This window comes from Pempheris klunzingeri, chromosome 3 (assembly GCF_042242105.1).
Source record: "Pempheris klunzingeri isolate RE-2024b chromosome 3, fPemKlu1.hap1, whole genome shotgun sequence".
Taxonomy (NCBI): domain Eukaryota; kingdom Metazoa; phylum Chordata; class Actinopteri; order Acropomatiformes; family Pempheridae; genus Pempheris; species Pempheris klunzingeri.
In genome coordinates, this window is record NC_092014.1 from 22,284,441 (window position 1) to 22,304,782 (window position 20,342).

Genomic DNA, 20,342 nt, shown 5'->3' on the forward strand with positions numbered 1-20,342 from the left:
TAGCATTAGTGTGTGTCCCTCACTTAAGAAAAGGGTGAGATAGGAAGCTAAGATGTGAGGCAATATAAGCAGGGGTCACTTTGATTAAGAGTGATGTACGGATGATGTGCTCGTTGTGAAGACAGGTACAGTACCAGTAAACAGAAATCCTCCTACCTTTGTTGTTGTTGTTGTTATGATGGGGAAATGAGGTTGTGCAGGTGGAGGAGACGCAGGCTTGCGGATCTTCGAGCTGTCAGCTCCTTAGAGGATTGGAGATCTGAGGGGTGGAGGGGAGGAATGAGGAGGAGGCGGGGAGGGCCCTTCCTTGGTCCCCTTGGCTGTCTGTGGAGCAGAACCCATCTCTCATTAAGGGAGAGTGCCGAGGAGACACTTGAAAGTGACATTCACCCTCCCTCCCTCCACACCCCCCTCTCCCTCCATTTTAGAGATGCTATGCATGACGGCCACTGCCACTCAGCCAGCAGGGTCACCTCTCTCTCCCTCCCTGTCTCTCTCCCCCTCTCTTCCTTTGCCTGGGGGAGAATATCAATGCCATGGTGCTTTTGGCTGATATACATACAACACCTACACCCTTCAATGAAATCCATCAATTAAAGGGAGGAAGACAACAACAGTTTTAAGAGAGCAAGAAGACGACGGGAAAGACGGAGACAATATGGATAGTAGTTATTAAGATGAGGAGAGCGGGGTGGAGTCTGGTAATATGCAAAGAGATGAAACGATGTGTGTTCTTGATGTGGGGATGAAAAAAGGAGGAGAGGAATCAAAGGCTGCAGCCCGCTGTGGGGTCAGGGGCTCGAGAGCTGGATCATCTCTGCTGTGGCAGGGTGTCGATTTTCGCCCTCAGTTCTAACCTCGGGCCTTGACTCCTCCGCTCATATCCATCTCTTTAATCTTGGGAAACTCCACCTAATGAGCTGCATAGTTCATTGAGTCAAGGAACAATGGGTGCCTCTGTACTCCATTGTCCCTCCATGACCATCAGGCGTTTTTCTGTACTGTTATGATCAATGCTTTGTCCAATTATCACCATGTGTTGTCGTATTCTTTCTGGTTCTGAAATTACTTGACAAAACATGATTATGGTCTTTAAAAAAGTATTTCCTGTTGACTTCCCGGGCCAGTTGTCTGTCCAGTGGTCACGTTTGCCCTGTAATCGCCACCGGCTGCTTGAACCCTGCTCTGAGCCAATGAGGTTCCTCTACTCTGCCAACGCAGCCCATAAATAAATTACCAAAATGGCCCGTGGTGCTGTCATACTTCTTAACTGAGCAAAGCACTTGTAATTAAATTCACACAGATATGCCGAAATAAACCAACCCTGTCTAAGGATTCAAAACACTACAGCCTGGAAGGGTATTATACTGTTCGCAATTCATATCCAGCAATAAATCCTGACAAAACTATACACTCATAAAGGCGATATAAATGGCTGCAGACACATATGCTCACAAGAAGCCAGAGTCCTGTAAGTAATTTGTCGTGGGATCCTTTCATTTGCTAACTGTCTGTTTGTCGCTATGACTATTTTGGACGAGGCTTAAACACAGTTGGGTCAGCGGTGAGACCTCAGCTATGGGTGTTGATGAGAAGGCAATGAATAGCAAATGTCCAAATATGCCCGAGCCTGGACACTGTGAAGTCAGGAATCATCTCAAGATGGCTGACTGCCGTGTTGACTGTAATTGTTGTGCTTAAGCTAAACATTTTGTGCTCAATGCGGCCAAACACTTTTAAAACAAATTGATTGTAATCTATTCTATGGAGATGCCTGTATCATCCTAATCTAATTTTTACTGTACTGTACAATTTGGTTTGTTCATTATTACTCATTTCCATTTGCCTGCCATATTAACTAGAAATCTGTACTTTCTGAATGAAACACAAATCTCTTCTTTCAAATTACACTTAGAGCAGATGCAAAGTGCATATTCTTGGCTATTTTCTTTTTAGTGCAGTCCTCATCACACTGGCTGAGAGGGAGAATAGCCAGTGCCCGTGTGAGGGATAATTTGTACCTTCTCAATGAATGAGGAGGACAGGCAAATTACTGGCTGAATAAGGACTGCCTGTGGATCCCACTGTCAGAAAGAGAGAGAAGGGCAGAGAAGGAGAGTGTAATTATCAACTAGCAAAGTGCATTCATATCCTATCACAAAAGGATCGGGATGTGGGTGGAAGAGAGAAAGAGAGCAAGAGAGAGTGAAGGAGGTTGAAAAATGGAGAGAGATATGGAGAGGGGGAGGGACGCGGAGTGAAGGACTCCTGGCCAAATGGATGCAAGGCCGTAAACAGGGTTAAAAACAGCCTTCTATGGTGTGGCTCCATGAATGCAGACACATTAAGACCTTTTAGCCCAGCGCACAAGCACCTCTTTGGAGTTTAAGATGAGAAGACCACGGCAAGAAGATGGAAGGAGAGGCAGGCACGAGGAGGAGGGGGAGAGAAAGGTGGTGGGTTTGTGGGATTGCAATCAAAAGCACCCATTTTTAATTTGAATAGACCCAGATACGTTATAAGGATGGTGGGTTAGAGGGAGATTTTTTTTTCCCCCCTCGTCTTTTCCTTTTTGGTAGCTGACATCACAGAACAAAGCTAGTCTATTAGTGACCCTGAACTTTATTGACAAGCCTGCCATTACCCATACTTCCCGGGGTCTGCGGGATCAGGGGTCACAGACGAACGGCTTGAGGGGGCTGGTGAAGGGTCTGGGGAACACATTTAGAGAGGAGGGACACCTGTAGGGTTGCATCCAGTTCAGAACGTGACCATGAACAACAGTAAAACCTTTTGAGAGGGAGCAGACAATGCAGGCCTAGTCTCCAACAACTCCCCCTGCCCTCCTCCTCCTCCTCTCCCAAGCTTTCTTCCTCCCGCCACACATGACTCCATGCTGATGCACTGACTGTGGTTTACCGGCCAGATATGTAGAAAATCTGTGTGCAATTTATTTATACGTGCATTTATGGGCAAAGTTTGTGCAATTGAGTTTGTGTGTGATTGCATGCGTGTGATTAGTAAGAAGGTCATGGGTTTGTGAATTGATGTTAAGTTCCATAAAACGGTGGCAAATAAAATCCCAAGAAATGTCAGTTTGTGTTGAGGCAGAGCGGGGTGAGTATCTGGTCACAGATAATCCTGAGAACACTTTCATTCACTCTGATTTTCACACAGTCAATCATGGCATTATGCTGGACCGTCGTCAATCAAATATCCATCGGGGCGCATTGCAGTGGATGAAACCAGATGCTAAACACAAACACGCACACATTTGCACAGCAAGGCGGGCAGGCAGGCAGGGTTCAGACTACTGAGGGCTAAGTGATAGCAGCATGCATTTGATATATGTGACACTGCAAATGGAGGGCATCAGTGCTGTTTGCTGGCACAGCATGGCAGCGTGTGGTGCACCGCGGGCGACTGGCACACCAGCCAAGCCTGGCATACACACTCTCTGAGTAAGGAAATTAATCCCCAGTGGGTTTGCTGTGTAAGTCAGAGTGTGTGTGATTGTGCATGCATGTGTTCCGTTGGGTGTAACACGGGTGATGATGAGTAAAAGTGTTTGTTTGTCTACATGTTTTTTTACATACTGTGTACACAATTCTGCAAGTGTTCATTTCATAGACAAGTCATTATAATATATACGCTACAATATCTTTCACCTCCAGCGTCGGATGTGTGTGTGTTGAATCTACATGTGCCGTGTTTGTGCTCTCTGGCAGCCAGGTCCATGGCGGTAGCACAGCAATCAGGTGTTGCTGCATATGTTCCTGGTGTCAGTTCCCTGTTTTCCCCAGCGGGCAGGCCAACTTATTGCCAGCCTCGTAATAGGAGGGCTGGGCAGGGGCCATGACTACCACTTGGCACACAGCACCGCCAATATGGCTGGCTTTTTGTTCCACCTCCCTCTGTAACTTAACCACTTCTGTGCCAAGATTGATTGCTGCGAATTTGCATAGCATCGTTACTGCCACACGTGTCACCGCAGTTGTCGGAAATGTCCGTCTTTATTGTGCCATTAATCACAGAGACCACACAGTAAGGTTTACAGTGGTAGTACGTGTAAGTGGCAAGGAGTAGACATCAGTGGTGTAGAATGGAATAAAGCAGAACACAATGTAATTGATTATTTCTTGTAATATTAAAGGGAAAGACTTTGAATAATATAAATGCCAACATATGATATATGCTCACTGGTCAGTACACTGTAAACTCAGTGTAATAAAGAATTAAAAAAAGAATCGTTTGCGTTTTATTGTGAAAATTTTGTTGAGATCAGCCAACACCTTTAACCTGCTGCTCAACCCTTGAGATGCAATAAGGAGCACATCAAGTGCTCATTCATCGCGCCATCCAGCCACATAGTGCTTCCTGCCACAGTGTCTCAAATAGCTGATGCATGTTTACCATTAACAGTCTTCAGTGGTGGAGTGTAACTTAGGACATTTACTATTCTTGAGTACAAATTTGAGATATTTGAACTTGAGTGTTTACATTTCAAGCTATTTTATACTGTTACTTCATAACAATTCAGAGGAAAATGTTGCAACTTTTACCCCACTATATACTTACAAAATATGATGCATTGGTATAAATTAAACTACCTGCTGTTTACACAATAATCAGTAATAATAATCCGATAACATCATTTTTAATGACATTTTTCTCAAATGAATATTTTTACTTTTGATACATTGAGTGCATTTCACCAGTATTACGTACTAATATTACACTAATATAGTTTCTTTCAGTACTTACCACAATGCAGGGCTTTCACTTGTAACACAGTGGGATGTTGCTACTTTTACGTAAATAAATCTGATGAAAGAGATTTCTGCATAATTAAGTCTATGCAGTGGGTGCAAGTGATACACTGCATAGATTTATTTCTGCAAAAATCTGTTCGATCAGTTTGCAATTTTTGATCCTGCATGACTCAAACACATCTCAAAAGTTCCTCCACTGCTGTGTGTCGTTAAATATGATCTGATGATGTGACTAGTTTCCAGTGCATATTCACACATCTGCGCAACTTTCTCACCCCATTCACACTTATCAATTAGTCTCAAAGGCTTTGGTTCTCTATGTAATAATGTGATATCTGATTTCTTTCTTTCTTCCTTTTTTTCTTTCTTTCTGTCTTTCTTTCTTTCTTTCAACCCCCACGCACACACACTCACACACACACACAGAAGGACCTCATATCTGTCAGCACTGTAGCTGTCAGAAAGTTTTACAATATATGAACTGCGCGTGTGTGTGTGTGTGTGTATGTGCATATGAGTGTGTGCACACTTGCATTTTGGCATAGGACAGAGGAGTAAAATTGTTTCTATAAACGTACTGGTCCTGCTCTAAATATCAAATGAGCTGGGCATCGACCAAAATCAAGATTTGCAGATTGTTATCGACACACATATTTCAAAAGCCCAATAATTGTCTGCTCCCACACACACAGAGAAGCACACATGTTCATATGCACACAACAGTGACTTGCTTCAGCCATGTGCCATATGGAGAGAGGCCACTTTTTTTTACCCTCTTCCTTTGCTTGATTTCATTCCCTATGTGAGCTGTGTCCGAGATATTCCACAGCCCTGGGGCCGTGCCTTTGACAAGGAGAGCACATTGTTTATTTTCCCCTGCTGGCCACACACACACACATATGCACACTTACACTCACACACACAATAATGCATGAACAGACAAATATGGATCAAATATGGATATGTGGACATGCACAAAGCCCTGCACTCATGGATACTGGATAGTGTTAATGCACACTATGAGCACACATGAATGCAAATTTGAAACTTCCAAACATGCCCATACACACACACACACACACACACACACACACACACACACACACACACACACACACACCATCCCTGGCCTGGCCAGAGCAGCCAGGGTCAGTGGCAGGGCAGCCTGTACCGCTGCACATCTCTGTTATTCATCCATGTCATTCAGGCCAGGATCACGAGGGAGGGGTGGAGTGGAAGGGAAGGAGAGGCTTGCATGGCTTACTTTCAACCCCCACGCTGTTGCCCTCTGCTCACCCATTGCCTCTAGCAGAGGCTACCCCCCTGCCCCCCATCGTCCTCGCTCATTCACTCTCACACACACACACACACATGCACACACACAAAACTGCACACGCACACACACACTCCTTCCTTCCTCTACCACCTCAGCCCCCAGGCCCCAGTCCCTGCTCCTCCAGCATGGGTCAGTGCTAAAGAGGACACATGGCAAAGGACAGATAGACCCAATGCTGCCTGGACCCTGTCAGACCTGACTGGGGACAGACGAAGAGAGGGAGGGAGGGAGGACAGGACAAGAAATTCAATGTCTGCTTGTGAGAAAGTGCGTACCTTCAAGATTTGATTGATATGACTTGTTTCGATTTTGTAGAATTTGACTGAGCAGCATCCAAGTTTATGAAACTTTAATAATCAACGGCAGCTATTATAAGTTGAAAACACATAATTGATGTATGTTGAATATAACAATGGTTTAGAATGAAAACCCTCCACTGTCATGTACAGAGTCTGGTGAAGTCTGCCAGCAGAACGCAACAAAGCAATTACTTCCACTGATAAGGCAAACATATCTGCTATGTGCCACTAGTCTGCTTGTACTAATTGATGGAGAAACACACACAAACATACGCACATGCATGCACAGAGTGTCTCTGGAGTGCGAAGATGAGCACGTCATTAGGGGAGGCTCACATGCATTTCAGAGAAGTGCCACTAATCCAGCATGAAATTCAATTTAAAACTTGGAGCGCGCCTCGTTCCCCTGCTTTGATACAGTGCCAGATACCAACAGAAGAGCCACGGCTACTGAGACGAGCGCGTTGGTGTGTCAGCGGTTGTAAACACACGTCAAGTATGTCGTGCAAACAAACACATGAAAAATATGTTGCTGCTTGGTTTGCTTTCTGTTTTGGTATTAAAGAGAGGCCTGGATATGCTTCACAGCTGTTTATTTCATTTCTACTGTGCTGCTTTTTTAAAAACTGATCACCATTACCTTTGGAGGATCAGACAGTAATAAATCAGGAAAATACTCATGTTAAACAAAATGAACCTTTTTGAAACTCACCCTGGAGAAATCCTAAGCCACCTTTATACTCTGAATGGCATTGGATCATCACTTAACAATAACAAGCACATTGAAGCTACACTTTTCATGGTTGCCAAGGCGTTACTTTGCGAGATAAAATTGCTGTTTGAAAAAAACAATGGGTGAAAAATGACCTGTCAGTCAGCAGCCCCCTCCAACAATACCGCCGCTGGCCCCGCCACTCTTTATGCTCAGGCTGAGGACGGGGCCCCCTTCTATCCCAGAGACCGGGGTTAAAGGTCAGCATGGACCTCTGGACATATCCTACAATAATACCCTGGGCTATGTCATGTGAGGGTTCGGGGTGGGGTGGTGGTGGGGGGGTTTTCTATACAAGAAAGAGAGAAAAACAGACCGAATGATGAGAGAGAGATGAGAAGTAAAGAGCTTGCATTTAGGAAAGACTGGAAGGCACAGATCATGAGATCAGCATGCAGGTCATCTGTTTTGAAATCCATTCACACGATTCATGCCCTGGGTTGTCAAGTCCACACTGCTCCCTGTCGTCCCAGATCGCCCCCCCCCCCCCAAGCCTGAGAGTGTTTCCCTTCTCCACCACAACCCTCTCTGGTTTTCCATAATTAAAGAGGGCATTTTTACTGGGAGCTACAAGAAAATAGCTGCCACATTTGGTGGCAAAAGCTTGGAGAGTATGCTGGGATGAGGATGAAGCTATATCCACACAGTGCTGAACATAAGGACTCATCCTTATCTACATGAAATGCTGCTCCAGCCTTGTCATGGGGACAGAACAGTTGTTGTTGTCAGCTTTAACTCTGAGCTTTATGATTCTCCTAAAAAAACAAGAGGAGTAATTTAAAAGGCTTTGTAATTGCAATAAAACTTAGTTTCTGCCGTACTTCTTGTGTTTTTCTGGTCATGCAGATAGTAGGGGTGCAACACAAAGCTTCTATGTGCATCTGTTTGTGTCACAAAAATATCTCTATTTCTATATTTGCCTCTATATTACACTTATAACAATTTAACTGTGTGCCTGTAATCAATCAAATACTAAAACAAGTTTTATATTTGAACAGCAACTTTTGAGGAAAACAAAAAAGTAATTCTAAAGTGAGTGGGCCAGTAAAAAAATTGAACAGGTGGTTTCAACAGTGCGAAAATAAGACTCCAAACAGCACTGAGCTCTACTGCATGATTTTCCTTCAGTAACTATTGTGTATAAGATATACAATGGGGGGAGGCCCAGAGGGATGTAAAGTTGGACTAATATACTATATACCATAGTAAAACAGTGAGAAAGGTATTGACATAACATTGGCCATAATAATGATAGTAGGTCATTTGTGTAATTTAAAACACTGTGTTTGTGCACATGAATGGGAAGAGGTCCAGATGAAAATAAAATTTAGATATAGTGGATAAAAAAAAATGAGAAAGCTATTGACAAAGAAGGTCTGTTGACCATTTCCCTAACTTCAGCTCCTCATCCTCTTGTCCACTGACTGCACCAAGGTGCAAGGCTCCATCTGGACATCTGGATCATGAGGGAAAAAGTTTACTGCTAGTTGCTGCAAGATGTCATAATCATATTCATATCTGAATAATGTATTTTTGTTTGTTTATATCCCTCGCAGACGCTTTGGTCTGAAGTCACCACGCTTTGAGTGTACTTAAAGTCTCCAACTGAATATGATTAAGGTGAGTAGAATTTTGTTTGTGGTGGTTACAGCATTATCAAATAACATTTACAAAGCTCAACAGCAACGTTTCTTCCTAAAGAAAGTGGTCCGGTTACTCTGGATCTGTTGCTTTAATCACTAAGCCAAATTTTTTAATTCTTTGAACACCACAAGAAAGTTGCATTCACCTCTATAGTATCGGAGTGGCAGCTCAGATCTCAGAGGCAAATATCTTAAAACTTGGACATATAAAACTCAAACTATGCTCATGGTTGGATATCACTAAAAGTAAGAAAGAAAATATGTTTATTTGTAATTTGTGTGAACCAATCCTTCCTCTTCAGCTGCATATAATTAATTTTCATTACCATCTAAGTAGTTAGAAAGGTTTTGTATGTTGGGCTCAAACACAAACATAAAGGTTGTGACAAATCACACAATGTACTCTGTCTCTTGGCCTGAATACCACCCAGTGTCTTCACTGCTTGAAGAGGTGATGGTGAACAATGGCCACGCTAATAAATAAAAAAAGCAGGCTATCAACCGTCAACGCTTCGCCTTGCTCTATCTCATCACATGACCCACATGCTGGACGACATGTCACAGCTAGCGTGGCCTCATTTGCATAAGACAATCACCCCTTTCGGACGCAGGGCACAAATGTTGTCTAGACGACATGCATCAGGCGGGTGAACCCCCAGACACACACGCACACACATATACGCCTTCATCCACCCACACAGAGACATGCATAAACACCTATATCTGTATCTGTGTGCATCCATTCATACACACAGACACACTCACGTCACTTCAAACACCCCAGACGGAGCCTCCAGCTAGGGTAAGACTATAAATCAGCTCCAGGTCTCCCTCGGCTTGATACACATGCTGTGTTATTATGGGGCGGCGGATCTGGCATGAGAAAGTATTAAATACATCACACACATGCAAATCCTTAGTGATGGAATGACAGGACGGCCCAGCCAGTCATTTAGATATGTATATCACTCCTTAGTTTGGAGATTATGCGATTATTCTGGTCTATGTGCCATGGAGGGTCAAAGGGACAATTCCTTTGATATGAGATATGTGTTGATGCGACGACAATGTGTGCTGACAGTGCGTGCAATTATGTGTATATAACTGTGTGGGCATGAATATGTGTGTTAAAAATGTATCAGTTGTGCGTGGATGTGTGTCGGTATAGTGTAGTGGCCACTGGCCCTTGATTGTTTGATGTATGTATTAGTCCAGCTATAATGACTGAGGCAGCAGCAGGATAGGTCTCTGGAGAGCTGATTATATCTGTTTGTCATCTGTGGTGAGGGTGATCCTGTGACACTGAGAACAACTACACAGCCTCTCTCTTCTGATGCGGGCACCGGAAATGCATGTGTATGTGTGTATATGTTGTTTGTGCGAAGAAACTGCTGGAAGTGCTTTGCATATAACAGAGAGACACTCACAAACAGCGTGGTGCAGCTGTCACCGTGCGGCACATATGTTGTGTTAGTGTATAAATTTGCATGTGTGGACTCTACTTCCTGTCCTGTGTTTCCTCTTTGCAAAAGTGGCACCAAACATCTGTTTGCTGCCACTGTGGCAACACCGCTGGTGTGGGGCATAAGTGCAGAGGCAATGGAGGAACGAGAGGAAGAGAGATGGCCAGTAGGGACAGAGAACAATATGAGAGAAGACAAGAGGAGAGATGGAGAGATGACCAGATAAAACATGTGGGTCACTTCACCGCTGTCCAAAAGGGTCTCATTTATCCTCCCTCTCTTTGCCCACATGGCCAGAAGGCAAACTTTAGCCCTGCAATAAGACAGCATCGGCTCTGTTAGGACAAGAGCACAAGTGGCCGTGCGAGCTGCTGCTGCAGACAGACAGTTAGTTATTGTTGGCCGAGGGTATGCTGTAACTCATCGTGGTGGGCCGGGCTTGTCTTGGCTACGGCATCTTGCAACAGCACTAATCAACACCTTGCTATTCACACACTAAGCTAGCAGTCATTAACACATATTCTACTTGTTTGCGTATCTGTTAGCACTTTGCAATAGAGCTGATTTCTTTACCAAAGGCAAAATGGTGGGCTGATACTGTTTCTCAGTTTTCCAACAGTGAAAAAATCAGCATCGTTGTCAGCCTTTAAACACGACCAGAAGCTGGTCTCTGTTTGTGACCTATGAGGGGGAAAAATGTCAATTCAAAGTTTAAGTCCTCAACATTTTTAGCCTTCAAGTTTTGATTTCTTTTCTTCTACAGCCATGAAATGTATCTACACTGATTATTTACCTTCAGTTTGCATTATCAGTGGTGGAGTCCGCCTTTCTCAGGCTGATTTTAAATGGCATACACGTGCACAAGGGACCCACAGGAAACAACGCATGCATATACTGAATGGAATTTGGCAGGCAAGAGCCAGCCCTCGAGTGTATGTCATGCAGTGACTCAACTTGTCCCATGTTTGTGTCAGTAGAAGTAAAGCTACAGCAATTTATAAAGTATACAAGTTCTTTAGAAGCGCACAAGTTGCTTCTACCTGTTGGTTTTCTAACGGAGTAGCTTCTCAAAGTTTTTTTCTTGCCCACAGTGATAAACGTGTCACTACAAACAGACTTGTGCTATTTAGACATTCTTAGCACCTCCATCCATAACCGTAGGTGTCGCCAGGTATCATGAACCGTTATAAATTAGGAATTTACCTTAAAAGGTAAACACTTTTTTACCTGGCAATACAATGGAGGCAAGTTTGTGTTATTCACAGCATCGAAAAAACTGTATTATAGAATCAGCATCAAAGTGTCTTTTGTATAAATAACATCCCAGTTATTCAACCTCAGACCATGCTGTCAGCAGTTTTTATTGGAACTACATAGTCCCCATGAAACGAGCGTGTTTTGTTGAAAAGAAGCGTTGCTGTTTAACTTTTAAAATGTATTTTTCTCTCTGAGCAGTACACTGTGGTGTAGTGTTGTGGGAACATGGTGAAAGTGATATATACATTCAAACAATAGAGGTGCAAAGATACAGAACAGCACCCCTGGAGGTGGTTTGGCTTTCTGTCTTGCTGAAAGATGTCAGCAAAACAGGCATGTGGGTTTTAACCCATTTTTTCCGATTGAAAGATCTTCTCTCCAACCTCCATACCACCATGCTGCCCCAAACTGCCTCTTAACTGCCTCTTCCCAGGGAACCTTTGGGTGGATGATGCTGAGGCTGGATTAGCCCTGCTCGCACGCACAAACACATGCACGCGGACGCATATGCATAAACCTGCATATGCACCACTAGTCTTGTTTTATCCATGCCTTCAGTGAGAGAAACTACTCTTTAATCATTTCATAAGATCATTTGCCTGGCAGATACGCCCCAGGCTTTTCCCATTACCCCTGGCTGCCTTGACCTAGATATGTGTGTGTGTGTGTGTGTGTGTGTGTGTGTGTGTGTGTGAGAGAATGTGTGTGTGTGTGAGCGTGTGATTGTAGTTGATCGAGAATAAAGTGATGCAAGTCAATGAATGGCTCTGTCCAGCAGCAGCTTAAATACAAATGGGCACACAGATGAGCCAACATATGCGTGAAACAGCATGTAAACATACACACGCATGTTTTACTGTACCATTTAAACACACTATTTGTTAACGTTAATATGTTTGCATATGTATGTATTTACTGTGTACAGCAGTTGCAGATTCACAGTGTATCCTCGTGTCTTTCTATTCTGTCCAAAAATGCTCTAATCTGCATCTTGGGTTGGGCTTTTTAAATTGTCCTCTGATGTAACTTTGCATTGACGATATGATGCGTTTGTATGTTGAGAAAGTTTTCACAGTAACAGTAACACTGCCTTAGTGCGTATTTCTGCAAACATCTTATGCCAAACAGCAAATACTCATCCAACACAACTAGATTATATGGAATAATTACTTGGGATTTTGGTTGACTTCAAATGAACTTTTCTGTCATGTCATGTCATTTCAGCATCAGTTATTATCAATCAATCAATCTTTATTTATATAGCGCCAATTCATAACAGTGTTATCTCAAGACGCTTTCCATAAAGAGCAGGTAAGACCAAACTCTTTAATGAAGAGAGAGACCCCACGATTCAGGAATTCAAAATCAAAGATTCAAGAATCCCCACATGAGCATTATGTGTTTTAAAAAGTGTGGATACTGAGTAGAACCCTAACCTCCTCCTAACCTAAAAGCAGCTATTATTGATATTATCGTAACGATGTATCGAATGACACCATGAAAGCAATGTGAAAGTGGTCGCCTGTAGTTATGAACCTCAAGGGATTTATCACCTGAGTATAGCGGTCCCCTCGGCTTTATGGTGCTTTAGAGCAAGGTTCATTTTTAATTTGTTTAGCAACCAGGGCTAATGATAACATGCTGTTACTTGCCACTAACATGTTGCGTGACGTTAAAGCAGTTACAAGGAGTTTTTAACTGGTTATGACACAGTCTCAATTTAATACTGATATGACCTACATAACTAAATGAGACCATCAGCGAGAGGATTGGCTATTTCTGATTTGTTATTCTATATGCCTGGTTCTGACCCCCTGCAAAATCAGACGAAATGATTTATGGCACACAGATCAGAGGAGCCTATGCTTTCATTCTTCCAGGTAAAGTACAGCAGTGTGTGGTGCGTTAGCCCATGAAAAGGAAAAGGGAGGATATTTGTCTGTAGAGAATTTTATTTTTGACATTATGTTTTGTAGTTATGACTGATACCGGGACAGAATCAGCAAAGAGAAAAAGAAAAGAATTGACCGAAGAACAAAAGTAAAGCTAAAAGAGACAAACGAGTTGATCTTGTTTAGCCATTTAACAGGATTTGAAAGGATTAAATACCAATCCTGAAATGGTCATCTTCCTCCTAGACTAGTATGTAATGTCTGTTTTATTTATGAAGTACATTGCAAGACGTGGTTTTACATCAATAAATGATTATATGAATTTTGCTAAAACAAAGCTCACTAAACATTTAGACGCTAATCTAACCTTAGTTGAATGCAACCAATGTTTGCTGTATTTGTCAAACGACACAAGCCAGATCAAAATGGGAAACACTACGATCTTTGTCCAGAGGGGTTGCCAAAATCAACACAAAATGAAAACTACTTATAGTTGCCTAAAATTGTGTACAAACCATGTGTTTATTTTTTTTTATTTTACCTTGTTTCTACTTGTATTCAAATGATTTTTACGTTTTACCATAGTGTCCTGCCTCACAAGCTGATAGAACCCTGTGAAAAACATCTGGAAAAACTTACATACATGGTTACAAAGGTAAACATACTTTTCTCACTGTAGTTTCCAAACACCTTCAGATTCAGTAAAATGATCAATTTGACACAGGCAAGAAAAACAGTACTTAGTGGGTGCATTATCACCTGAAAATCTGCCATACAAAGAAGGTTTATAGTGGATTTCCTGCATAGGCATTTATTTCCAGACATGCTCCTGCATGTGTGGTGACAGCTAGCTTGCAGTGCTACACTGAACTGCTTAATTTTACACATGGATGATCTCCTTGGGGCACTGTCAACAAAAGGGCCTTAGAAGTAGAATAGAAGCAGAAATATGGGTGTTAAATATTTTTCCTGTTTTATCTGGCCGGCTAGTTAGCCATTTGGAAAAAGTGAGGAACCAGTGGAAAAGAAAGATGACACACAGCAACTGGCTAATAGTGTATGTTCAGACCATATGCCTAATGCTCACTAATGTCTCCTTCCGATGATTAGAGAGAAATATTTGCATAAACAATATGTTACCTTCCATAGAAAGACAGATCACTGCACACACACACACACACACACACACAACCAATTTGCCTTTAAAATGGTCAGTCATGTCATCAAACAAACACGAGCTGAGCAGACAGCAGGGAGTGGTCAACCCTCCAAGACCTCTTGTACAGTCAGGCTGGCTCCTGCCTGCTCGCCTCGGGACAGCGGAGTGACGGATGGAGGGACGGAGGAGCTGCGGGCCAGGGGGAGGAGGTGAGCATGAATCAGTGACAGGCTGAGAGACGTCAAGATGGAAGGTAAAATTAGGGGACGGAGAGACAGAAAACCAGAGAAACAGGCAGGAAAGAAAATAGAATGAGGGAAGATGGTGCATGAGAGACAGGCAGAGAGGAAAAGGAGAGTCACTGTTGGTTTTGGATGCAGAATGAACTTCGAACCCACTGGGCTGCAGGTGAGAAAGAAGCAGACTGAGTCCTTGTGTAAACATATGGACTCAATTTATCCTCTCCATATGAGCACAGAACACAGATGCAGGTATCTCTGTAGGTGCTCATGTTCCTAATCCCCATTGAAGAAACAGCTTTTTGCTCATGGTTGCGTGTAAATCAGCGCTGCAGCTCAAGCAGATAGGTCACCTGCTTTTTACCAGGGCAAATACATTTTTTCACCCCCATTCTCAAACTTACGGCATCACCTCCTAAACCTGAAAAATACAACTGAATTCATCAGTGTTATTGATTTAGGTGAAGCAGCGAATCATGCATGGTGAATATTTATGTATATTTTATGTATATTTTTGAGTCCTGGAATACTAAATTATGCCTTTGATAGCCTTTGCTGGATGGCATGCTTGAGTGTGCTTTGAGTGACACCCACTTAAACCAGTGTGGTCCATTTTTACATTCAAGCTCGGAAGAGATAATGCCGGTTTCTAATCCCGTGGAACAACCTCCGGCTATACAAGCATACCTGATATTTCTGATACCGCTCCGTCTGTGAGATTGCGTCGAAGCTGCACTCCACCCCCGAAGCCATATCACATGGTCTTGTATCTCTTCATTCCAGTTTCAATCAAATTCTGGTCGAACATTTGACTTGATGTGGGCGAGGAGTAGCCTTGGGCAGCCAAAGGGTATGGGGCCAGCGTGTGGCTATCAGGCTTGCCGTGCATGAAAGGACATCTATTATCTGCCGGACCTGAAAGCATGTTGAATTCTCATACACAAGGACAAAAGGATACGAGCAAGGACTCATTAAAGAAGACTGTTCAATGCTCAGCCAGTCCTAACCAAAAATGGCCACCTTTCATTGTGTTGGTTATTTCTTCCCGCGTTCGAGATCAAAGGTGCACTGGGGTGGAGTGATGCAGGAGTGAGAAGGAGTTATCAAAGTCAGCTGATGTCGGGACAAAAATAGCACTGTGTGTTGCTTCAGCTACCAGTAAGATGATGAAATATAATATTTATTTCATTATTTCTTTATTTTGGATCCCCATTAGCTGGCACTAAGGTAGAGACTACTCTTCTTTGGCTCCACACACACAAAAAATATGTACCAAGCCACATGACACGAGTTGTTTTTAACATGTTCTTGTTCTTAACATCTTCTTATTGAATTTGAAATAAAAATAAACCAACAAAGCAAACAAACAAAAAACAAGCATCGCAACATTTCAATTTGTATTCTATCATAGTTGTTCAGGTTGAATGATTATCCTTTGGGTTATTCTTGATGTGTTTTTTTCAATAAAAACTTGCCTGACTGGGTGCTTCGGTGATCATAGTTGGTAACCTTTTCCACATTTTAATGGCTCCCTATGTTACAGACCTGCACAGTGGATTTCAATGACAATGGTTTTATCCACTGTCCCAAAGGTCTACATGTAAACAGCAGAGTAATTACATTCACATTATTGAATTGATTATTGACAATAATATGAATGTATACTATAACAACAGTGAAACAGCAGCTGGAGAGTCTTTAGCTTCCATAATATATAGAGCGACTAGGTGTTTGAAATAGAATGTGAGGGCGGGGGCGTCATTTCAAGGGAGCTAATTGTTCAGGGATTTGGTTGGATTGCCAAAAAACACCTCACCTGTGCTGTTTGACCAGACGAGGGAAAACTAAATAATTAGACCTCAACCATGCTCTTGTAAATAAAGTTTTTGCCCCCACACATATTGGACCCACGATATGGCTCAGCAAGCTATTGTGACCCAACAGTCAAGGGTGGTTTTGTATTGCAGGGATTAGCTGGTCACTTAATATAATAAATGATTAAATCCAGAGTTATAGTCTTGTGTTTGTCATTAGTTTTTATTTTCATAGCATCTTAAATTATTGTTTTCAGTTCACTTTAGTTTCAGTTAGTTTCCAGAATTTATTTGCTTGCTGCATTTTAGTTTGTATCTTGTAAAAAACAATCGTTTTAGTTTAGTTTTCATTACTTTCACCATTAGTTTTAGAATTTTCTTCTTTGTTATAAGATGGGGGGTATTTTTCAGGGGCAAGATTTAAGTTCAGAGTCTGTATTACAATACAAACACAATTCTTTGTGAGGCCAGCTCTCAGTCATATCCCAGTCTGAACATATCAGTCATGAACATATGCAGCAGTGCCCCCTCATGCTTGTGTTGACAAGCAAATGGACAAAGATTAAAACTGAAGACATTTCCTGTTCATATTAGTTCGTTTTGTAAGTACACAATACTGTTTCAGTTTTTCGCTTAGTTTAGATTTTTTGTTCAGTTTTAGTTCATAATAATCACCTTGATTGGATCAATTTATGTGTATGAGAAAAGAGAGGAAACACATTTTTTATAAAGATTTATTTCTTTATTTTTTGTCTTGCTACATTTGGCACAGACTAGAGGATAACAGAGCAGCTAATGCAGAGAGTGAGTGAGAGAGCAAGTAATTAAATTAAACATAGAGGTTTCAATGCCCTCAGCAGAACAAACAACACTGTATTCAGCTCCATTGTACTGGCTGTTGGTGCGTGTTTCAGAGGCTGATATCTCAAAGCCTTTGCACGTACAGTGAAAACTAACTGCCTGGCTTGATACCGCTCAGAATAAGTGGGAAAATATGAGTATATGTGATTTTGGTGATATGATCTTTTACGTTTTTTCCACAGCCGTAATTTTTTTTTTTTTTTGCACAGGCAGAGAATGTACACTTTTGTAAGCAACGGTAAATAAACTCATTTCTCTCTGCTCAGTCTGCTCTGTAACTACAGTGTGAAGCATGTTGACCAGTGAACATACTCCAGTCATATACAGTATATCATTAAGACACATGTGAACTATGTCTGTGGAATGTAACCTTTGCAGACACATTGACACGATCCTCAGAGTCCAGTACAGGAGTGTGCATTACAGTGCGTGGTAGTGCATGTATGTACGTGCATTCATCTTCGTGTCTGTGTGTGTATGTGTGTGTGTGTGTGTGTGTGTGTGTGAGTGTAGGTCCATATCTGTGTGTGACCCTTTTCACCTGAACTGGCTGTGTTGCCCAATGTGCGTACGTGCAGGGTATGTGGAAAAGAAAAACATCTCAGCTTATGGACAGCATTTACTTGAATGTACGTCCCAGCACCCTGCAGCATGTATATCCGAGGGCCACAGGGACTATTTCTGTCACGTAATATGAAGACGGCTTCTTGTCAGCCGAGTGAACTGGGCTCTGGTCACTGGAGGACATGTGGGGAGAGGGGAGATAGTGTCTCCAGTGCACTATATGTGTGTGCACGATAAAGACTTATCTCGACGTGTGTTTGGTTGCTCTCGGTGTGCTGTACGTTATCAATCGCTGTGAAGTCAGGTCATGTGTAGGGGTTCATTATGTTTTCTTGTGAGTGGAAACTCATTGTGTTGATGAGTCTGTAGAGGCCTCACTTTGAAAAACTGATGATGGTAATGAGGCAGCATAGATGAAGGTGGCTGAACCTGAGATTCAGTTTTGTGCCGAAGAGATAATGAAGCAACAGCTTGAGGTTGACTGTGTAGAGCTGAGAGGTCAATTCAGCTATGAGGAAGGCAAATATTTTCCTGCATGAACTGTTTACATTTCAGTTTAGTGAGGGCACAGCGATTGTTTTGCTGGCAGGTCAAGGGAGCGTACAAGCAGACAGGTTTGACAAGTTTTTTTTATGCACATCTTTCGTCCCTAAATTTTCATCACACGGAATAATTCATGTTTAATAATGTTTTGTAAAGCTTTTTATGACACGGTAGGCTGTACTCTACTTTAAGATTTGTTAAGCTACCACCCAGCACCTGTCTTCACTCTAGGATTTGAGCTTTAAAGGTCATTGTTTATTTCTGTGCACAGATGATGATATTCAGCTTTAGGTGGTCCCAGAAGGACTCCTATCTGCCGTGAACCCATTCCAGGATGCGTTCAGAGAGTCTTTCTTTTCATATATCAACACAACCGGCAGAACAATCATCCTCAATCACCCTTTTTCTGTCTGTCACTCGGAACCCCACACCACATTGGCAGTGCTCCCAAAAGCTAACGTGGCATCACATTCTTGACTAAACGTGCATAAAAACAAATTAGCCTGGCCCATACAATTTGCAAAGAGATGTGTGCAGCCAGCCAGTAAATAGATGTCATTCCAGACCAAGGTCATGATGGTATTGAGGCTGGAAATTTAGGATTGATGTTTGCACATGCCGGGCTCCTCCACTTTTCACTCTCAGTCTGACGGGTTTGATGCAGGCTTATTGGACAAGACCCGGTGGGAGTGAGACAGCACAGAGAACACAGACTATCCTCCACAACCTTGTGACTGAGAGCTGAATTAAACCCAAACTCATCATCATTTCAATGCTTGGTCAATGCATTCCAGAGAGAAACTTTCCCAGTAGTTTTTACAAGCATTTTGAGAGTCTGAATTAATGATTTAAACTTTAAGAAAGTGTTAGGGTGAAGGACGTAGTCAGTTCATACAAAAACTTTACAGCTTCTGATTTGGTCTGAGATGGTATATTGAGCAGCACTGACATAACCCATTCAATAAAATCACAAAAATAGGCTGTACTATGTTATCACAATTTTTTTTAGATTTTTTATTTCTTAGAGTTACCTATTAACCTAATGTGCATGTCTTTGGATTGTGGGAGGAAGTCGGAGTACCCGTAGAGAACCCACGCTAGCATGGGGAGAACATGCAAACTCCACACAGAAAGACCCTGAGTTCAAACCGGGATTTGAACCCGGGACCTTCTTGCTGTGAGGTAACAGTGCTAACCACAGCACCACCATGCTGCCCTGTTTGGTCAATATCTGCTTTACATTTCCAAATATTATTCAGAAATTATTTGTTTTTTTCTCTCCTGATCTATTCAGAGCCAAAGCACTTTGGCCCATCCACTGCCACAACCTTATGAAGGTAAAAAAAAAATAGTGAAATGACCATAAAACATTGTTAAGACACCAAATAAGAAAATCCTGTTGTTTGCCAAAAATAAATCTACAAGGAAATCTACACTGCACAATTCTGTATGCAATCCTTTTTATTTGAAACCTTCATTTGTCTGTCATGAATTAAATATCCAAACTGAAATGACCTGTTTGAATCTCAAATTTACAGTTTATTAAGTTCAACAGACAGGTTTGAGGTGGTTTGCCTTGTGGACCAGCAGAGGGAGCTCTTAAAAGTCATTACAGCTTGACCTATTGCATGCCCTCTTTACACCATTGATGACAAAATCACCAATAAAGATAAAGCTTAGCCAACTTTGCAAGAAGCAGCTGCTCACTCACTCAGAACAAATCTGAGA